Genomic DNA, 7,764 nt, shown 5'->3' with positions numbered 1-7,764 from the left:
AAGAAGATCTTTAAAAGTAACACACTTCTAAATAATCCATGGGTCAAAGAAGAAATCACAAAGGAGATCAGAAAATATTTTGAAGTGGTGAACACTAAAACATATCAAAATCTATGGAAGGAAGCAGAAATTGTTCTTAAAGGGAAATTTACAGCTTGAAATGCCAACAGAAGAACTACATACAATCATCTAAATTCCACCTTAAGAATTTAAAAAAGAACAAATTAAAACCAAAATAGAAAGAAGGATATAATAAAGACAAGAACCGAAGTCAATAAAGTAGAAAATAAACAATAGAGAAAATCAAGAAAATAAAAAGTTGGTTATCTGAAGATCAATAACATTGACAAAACACCTAACTAGCTCAATTAAAGAAAAAGGGAAAATACAAGCTGCTGTTATTATGGATGAAAGAGGGGATGTAATTACATGTCCTGAAGACAGTAAAACAGCAATAAAGGAATGTTATGGACAACCTTATGCCAATATATTTGACAACTTAAATAAAATGGACAAATTCCTCAAAAGGCACAATTCCATATTTCATGTGGATGTGCGCGCGCACACACACACACACACACACACACACACACACACAGTAGACATGAATAGCCCTATACTTACTAACACTTTGAGTTTTCCCCACAAAGAAAACTCTAGGCTCAGATAGCTTCACTAGGGAATTATATCAAATATTTAAGGAAGAAATAATACCAAACTTACACGAAGTCTTTCAGAAAATACAGGAGGAGGAAAAACTTTCTAACCATTATAGAAGGCTATCATAACCTTAATAAAAAAACTAGCAAAGGACATTACAAGAAAAGAAAATTACAGACCAATATTCTTTAAGCATATAGACACAAAATCCTTAGGAAATATTAGCAAATCAATTGCAGGAAAAGTGTGTGTGTGTGTGTGTGTGTGTGCGTGCATATGTATCTAAGTGCACACATGTCAATACCAGGAATGCAAGGTTGCTTTAATATTTAAAAAATCAGTATAATTTACCACATTAATAGAATGAAGGAAAAAATATATGATCACATCAATAAATATAGAAAAAAACATTTGAAAAATTCAACACCTGTCCAAATCCCATGATTTGGAGGACATGGAGGAACCTCTCAGCAAATTCTAGAAACAGAAGGAAACTTCCTCAATCTGATAAAGAATATCTATAAGAAACCAGCAATTAGCATCACATGCAATGGTGAAACATCGCATACTTTGCTTCTTAGATTGAAAAGAGAAAAGGGATGTCTGCTCTCATTCCTTCTATTTAACATTGTACTTGAGGTTATAGCCAGTGCAATAAGGTAATAAAACAGAAATCAAATACATAGAGATTGGAAAGAAAGAAAAAAAATGTCTTTATTTTTCAGAGGACACATTGTGTAAATAGCAAAGTCTAAGGAATTTACCAAAAAAATCTACTAGAAATAGTAAATGAATTAGGCAAGATTTCATGATACAAGGTCATTATATAGAAATCAATTATATTTCCATATAATATCAATTAATAATTAGAATATGATTCTTAAAAAAACACAATACTATCTATGAAGCATCAAAAATGTACAATGACTAGGGGAAAACTTAACCCAAGTTGTACTGGAACTGTTCACTGAAAACTACAAAACATGGCTAACAGAAACTGAGGAAGACCTACATAAATGTAGATAAATACCATGTTCTTGGGTTGAAAGACAACATTGTTAAGATGTTAATTCCCAAATTGATCATAGATTTAATACAATCCCAATCAAAGTCTCAGCAGTGCTCTTAGAAATTGACAAGTTTATCCTAAAATTTATATAGAAATGTGACATAGCTAGAGTATCCAAAGCCATCTTGAGAAAGAAGGGAAAGATTGGTAGACTTACACTATGTCAAGACTCATTATGGCATTGGCAAAAGGATGGAAAAACTGATCAATGGAATAGACAGTAGTCCAGAAATAAATCCACCCTTATAGGGTTAACCGATTTTTTGACAAGAGCTCCAAAGGAATTGAAGAAGAAAGAAAGACTTTTTAGGAAATAGGTCCAGACCTTTTCCACAATGAGTTTGCCACCAGAACACAGGTGTTGTGAAAACCACCGCTAAACCTAAAACAAGATGGGAAAGGAAAAGACTCATATTAACATCGTCGTCATTGGATATGTAGACTCAGGTAAGTCTACTACTACTGGTCATCTAATCTGAGGCCGCTGAGATGGAAAAGGGCTCCTTCAAGTATGCCTGGGTCTTGGATAAACTGAAAGCTGAATGTGAACGTGATTATCACCATTGAGATTTCCCTGTGGCAGCTTGAGACTAGTAAGTGTTATGTGACCAGCATTGATGCCCCAGGACACAGAGACTGTATCAAAAATATGAGTCCAGGCACATCTCAGGCTGACTGTGCTGTCATGATCGTTGCTGGTTATGTTGGCAAATTTGAACCAGGCACCCCCAAGAATGGGCAGACCCATGAGCATGCCCTTTTGGCATGTAAAACAACTTACTGTTGGTGTTAACAAAATGGATTCCACTGAGCCACCCTACAGGTACGAAGGAATCATTAAAGAAGTCAGCACCTACATTCAGAAAACTGGCTACAACCCCCACACAGTGGCATTTGTGCCAATTTCTGATTGGAAAGGTGACAACATGCTGGAGCAAGTGCTAACACACCTCAGTTCAAGGGATGGAAAGTCACCCGTACAGATGGCAATGACAGTGGAACCACACTGCTTGAAGCTCTGCATTGCATTCTGCCACCTACTCGTCCAACTGACAAGCCCTTGCGTCTGCCCCTCCAGATGTCTACGCAATTGGTGGTATTGGTACTGTCCCTGTGGGTCGAGTGGAGACTGGTGTTCACCAGGCATGGTGGTCACGTTTGTTCCGGTCAATGCTACAACTGAAGTAAAGTCTGTTGGAACCTACCATGAAGCTTTGAGTGAGGCTCTCCCTGGGGACAATGTGGGCTTCAATGTCAAGAACGTATCTGTTAAAGATGTTGGTCGTGGCAATGTGGCTGGTGACAGCAGAAATGACCCGCCAATGGAAGCAGCTGGCTTCATGGCTCAGGTGATTATCCTGGACCACCCAGGCCATCCCGGTGCTGGATACACACCTGTGCTGGACTGTCACCCAGCTCACATCGCCTGCAGGTTCGCTGAGCTGAAGGAGAAGATTGATCGTGGTTCTGGAAAAAAGCTGGAAGGTGGCTCCACGTTCTTGAAACCTGGCGATGCTTCCATTGTTGATATGGTTCCTGGCAAGCCTGTGTGTGTGTTGAGAGCTTCTCTGACTATCCTCCTCTGGGCTGTTTTGCTGTTTGTGTCATGAGACAGAAGGTTGCTGTGGGTGGTATCAAAGCAGTGGACAAGAAGGCAGCTGGAGCTGGCAAGGTCACCAAGTCTGCCCAGGAAGCTCAGAAAGCTAAATGAATATTATGCCCATACCTGCCTTGATCAGTGGCCAAAGAACGGTGTCACAACTATTTGCGCCAGGTGGCCATTTAAGTACAATAGTAAAAGACCGGTTGATGATAACAATGCATTGTAAAACCTTCAGAAGCAAAGGAGAATGTTTTGTGGACCATTTTTTTGTGTGTGTGGTGTGTGTGGCAGTTTCAAGTTATTAGTTTTTAAAATCAGTACTTTTTAATGGAAACAACTTGACCAAAGGTCTGTCACAGAATTTTGAGGCCCATTAAAACAAAAATTTGATGAGGAAAAAAAAAAAAAAAGAAATAGGTCTGGAACCACTGTATTTTTATATGAGGAATCACTGCCAGCCATCAAGATTGTGCTGGCAGCCTTAGGTGAGAGCTGGAGCATGCTGGTAGCTCCTGGCTGTGGCCACACCATTTGCCAGGCCTTAAGATGTTCCCGCCTACCATAAGTGGGGGATAGAACGATACCTGGGAGAAGATAAGCCTGGGAAAGTGCTTTGTTCAGATGCCAAAGGGGCCAGAAATAGGTCCTTTGCCCCAGGGATGAGACAACCATAACTCCTACATAGAACTCTTCCTTCCAAGTCTCAAACAACCCTGAGCCACAAGACTGGGACACTGGCTGCAAAAGCAGAAACCTTCCTGGACTAGGAATCATGAGTCAAATCCCAGTGTGCCTGAATGGAGATCTCCTGGTCTCTCTCTTCTTGCCTCCACACTCATCTCTGAGTCTGATCCAGCCCCTTTAAACTCTAGCCTTCCAGCCCACCCTCCTTACCTCCCAAGGTGATTATTTTCTTAATGTTTATTTATTTTTGAAGGAGAGAGAGACAGAGCGTGAGTAAGGGAGGGGCAGAGACAGAGAGAGGGAGACACAGAATCTGAAGCAGGCTCCAGGCTCTGAGCTGTCAGTACAGAGCCCAACATGGGGCTCGAATTCATGAGCCACGAGATCATGACCTGAGCTGAAGTCAGACACTTAACCGACTAGGCCACCCAGGTGCCCCCTCAAGGTAATTATTTTTTATGAAGATTAACTTATGAAATTAAACAATGAAAAGACTTCTGCTTCTGGCCAACATAGAGTAACAGAGTCCAGATTTACCCTCCCATATGAAATAACCAAAAAATAAATACCACGTATGAAAAAAATGGTTTTTTCAAGACATTGAACATCAAGCAATGAAGAAAAGTGATTGATCTCTATGAGCCAGGAAACAAAGGAGGTGAGCCCCATGACTACTCCAGCTTACTGCCTTTGACAGTTTCTAGGTCATGGTGCAGGGAGAGGGAAAAGATAGAGTCCAGCGGTCTGAGTTGAGAGACAAAGATGAGACTGGTGAGAGTCGTAGCACAAGATACTAGAGAGTAGAGACCTGCATGGAGAAAGAACTTCAGAGGGCTCCCTTCAAGGATGTACCAGAGTATGGATCAGTATACACATGTGAAAAAGCTATTCAAGGATGGAGAAAGAGCCACCTGAGAGGATTAGAGGCAATGGTGTCCAGAGATTTCATAAGACCTGGGAGAGTGTCTGTTTCCGCCAGCCTGAGTGGAAACCCTCATGATTTACAGGGCTCTGTGAAGACAACACAGAATAGTCTTGGCTTGTTGCTAGGGAGTCATTTTCCCTAGACTGAATGCTGTTCTGGCCTCACTTGATAAATCTTTTTTTTTTTTTTTAACGTTTATTTATTTTGAGACAGAGAGAGACAGAGCATGAATGGGGGAGGGGCAGAGAGAGAGGGAGACACAGAATCGGAAGCAGGCTCCAGGCTCTGAGCCATCAGCCCAGAGCCCGACGCGGGGCTCGAACTCACAGACCACGAGATTGTGACCTGAGCTGAAATCGGACACTTAACCGACTGAGCCACCCAGGCGCCCCTCACTTGATAAATCTTAAAGCAAGACCTCAAATCATCAAACTGTTTCTGAGTAACTTAACTGTGTTCCATAATGAAGCTCAATAATATTTGTAGAAATACAAAATCATTGGGGTGCCACCAATTATTGCTGGTTTAGTCCGTTAAGCATCAACTCTTGGTTTCAGCTCAGGTCGTGATTTCACAGTCCCTGAAGTATTCAGATGCTTTGGGTACAAAAGTGAGACTTTTTTGTACTTGTGCTTGCATTCAATCTACCTACAATGTAATAGACTCATATTCCATTTCTAGGAATATTAATTGTTTTTTCAAATTAATTCAAAATAAATACATTTTCTTCTCAAAAATTAAAAAAACTGACCCAGAAGTGAAACATATTAATGTTAGCAGAGAAGAATATTAAAGTAGTTATTGTAATTGTATTCTACGTGTTTAAAAAGTTAAATAGAGACATGGAAGATATAAAAAAAAGACCCCAAACCAAACTTCTTCTCTAAAAAATAAAAACAAAGTTGAAGGACTAATACTAGCTCATCACATGACTTGTTATAAAACTACAGTAATCAGAACGGTATGATAGTGGCACAAAGATAGTAAAGCACGTTAATGTCCAGAAATCAATTCTCACAAATATATAAATACAGTTAGCTAACTTTTAACAATGCTCAAAGGCAATTCAGGAAAGAAAGATAGTCTTTTCAACAAACTACACTGAAACAATTGGATGTCAGTAGGGGAAAAAAATTGATGTTCCATCCCAAATTCGTATCTACAACTGAACTCAAAGTGGATCACATACTTAAAAGCAGAGCCCCTGACTATAACACTTTTAGGAGAAGCCTTATGATCTTGGGATAGGCAAAGATTTATTAGCTACAACACCAAAAGCACCATTCATAAAAGAACAAATTAATAACTTGGACTTCATCAAAAGTAAAGACATCCACTTTGCAATAGACACTCTTTTTTTTTAATTTTTTTTTAATGTTTTATTTATTTTTGAGACAGAGAGAGGCAGAGCATGAACGGGGCAGGGGCAGAGAGAGAGGGAGACACAGAATCGGAAGCAGGCTCCAGGCTCTGAGCCATCAGCCCAGAGCCCCACGCGGGGCTCGAACTCACGGACCGCGAGATCGTGACCTGAGCTGAAGTCGGACGCTTAACCGACTGAGCCACCCAGGCGCCCCATGCAATAGACACTCTTAAGAGAATGAAAAGACAAGCTACAGACTTGGAGAAAAACTTTGCAAGGCGTATATCCAATAAAGAACTTGTAGTGATAGTAGATAAGGAATTCTCAAAACTCAAAGAAAAATTCAACTTAATAATGGGCAAAAGCTTTCAACGGGCACTTCACCAATAAACATATATGGATGTCAAATAGACATATGCAAAGATGCCCAACATTATTAGCCATCAGAATATAAAGTTAAAAGCATAAGGAGATACCACTACATACCTATGAGAGTGACTAAAATTGAAAAGACTGACCAGAGACTGAGACTGTAGCAGAACTGGGACTAGTTGGGACATAACATGGTACGAACACTCAAAAAACAATTTGGCAGTTCATTAAAAAGTTATGGCTGGATGTTAGCATGAGGAGTTCCATGGACTCACTTACTAGAGGAAAAAAAGCAAATCTGGTAAAAGCTATTAAAAGACCCAATTATTGGGGCATCTGTGTGGCTCATTTGGTTAAGTGTCCAACTCTTGATTTCAGCTCAGGTTGTGATCTCTCAGTCATGAGATAGAGTACTATCTCAGGCTCCACACTGACAGTGTTGAGCCTGCTTGGAATCCTCTCTCTTCCTCTCTTTCTCTCAAAAATAAATCAATAAACTTTAAAAATACAATTATTTAAAGTCTCTGGAAATTGTCCTGAGGGCATATAATAAATGAAGAAAAGTTTATTCAAGGAAACATACTAAAACTTGGTAAGAACAGCAAGAATCTGTGGCATTTGAACCATGGCCCATTCCTTCTTTCCTTCTTCACTCTCAGCTTGATAGAAGCTCTACTTTGGGTAAATGTGGCCAAGAAGACGGTGCCCTCCCTTCTTTTTAGCTCCCAAACAAATCTTAATATACCTCGCCAGGAAGGGCAGGCCACCAGCATTTCTAATGCCCTCCAGTTTCAAGTTGAGGAATTCCTGGTGAGTGTGGCCAAGGTATCAGGAGCTCCTTCCTCCACTAACCTCCACTCATAGTAAAAAGGCTCTACCTTAAGTACAGCCAGCCAAGAATACTAGGGTCCTCACCATCCTTGCCCCAGATTAGGGCAGAGCTCCCAGACCAAGAAAGAAGAGTCGTGCAGAGCAGAGGCTACCGCCCCATTTGGGGTCCAGAGTAGTGGGTCAGAAACATCGTTTAGGAGAAGAGGCTTCCCATAAGAAAAGAGAGCTCCAAAGCTCTCCACGAAGGAACCGATGTT

At 40.5% G+C, this 7,764-nt stretch overlaps 1 pseudogene; it reads left to right on the top strand.

Annotated features, from left to right (window-relative positions):
- The first annotated feature begins 2,121 nt into the window (after window positions 1-2,121).
- Window positions 2,122-3,451, top strand: LOC125927590 (elongation factor 1-alpha 1-like; annotated as a pseudogene).
- Window positions 3,452-7,764: the final 4,313 nt, after the last annotated feature.

This window comes from Panthera uncia, chromosome D4 (assembly GCF_023721935.1).
Source record: "Panthera uncia isolate 11264 chromosome D4, Puncia_PCG_1.0, whole genome shotgun sequence".
In the NCBI taxonomy this organism is placed as follows: domain Eukaryota; kingdom Metazoa; phylum Chordata; class Mammalia; order Carnivora; family Felidae; genus Panthera; species Panthera uncia.
The sequence above is the reverse complement of the archived record's forward strand: the minus strand, read 5'-3'. Positions and strand labels throughout refer to the sequence as shown.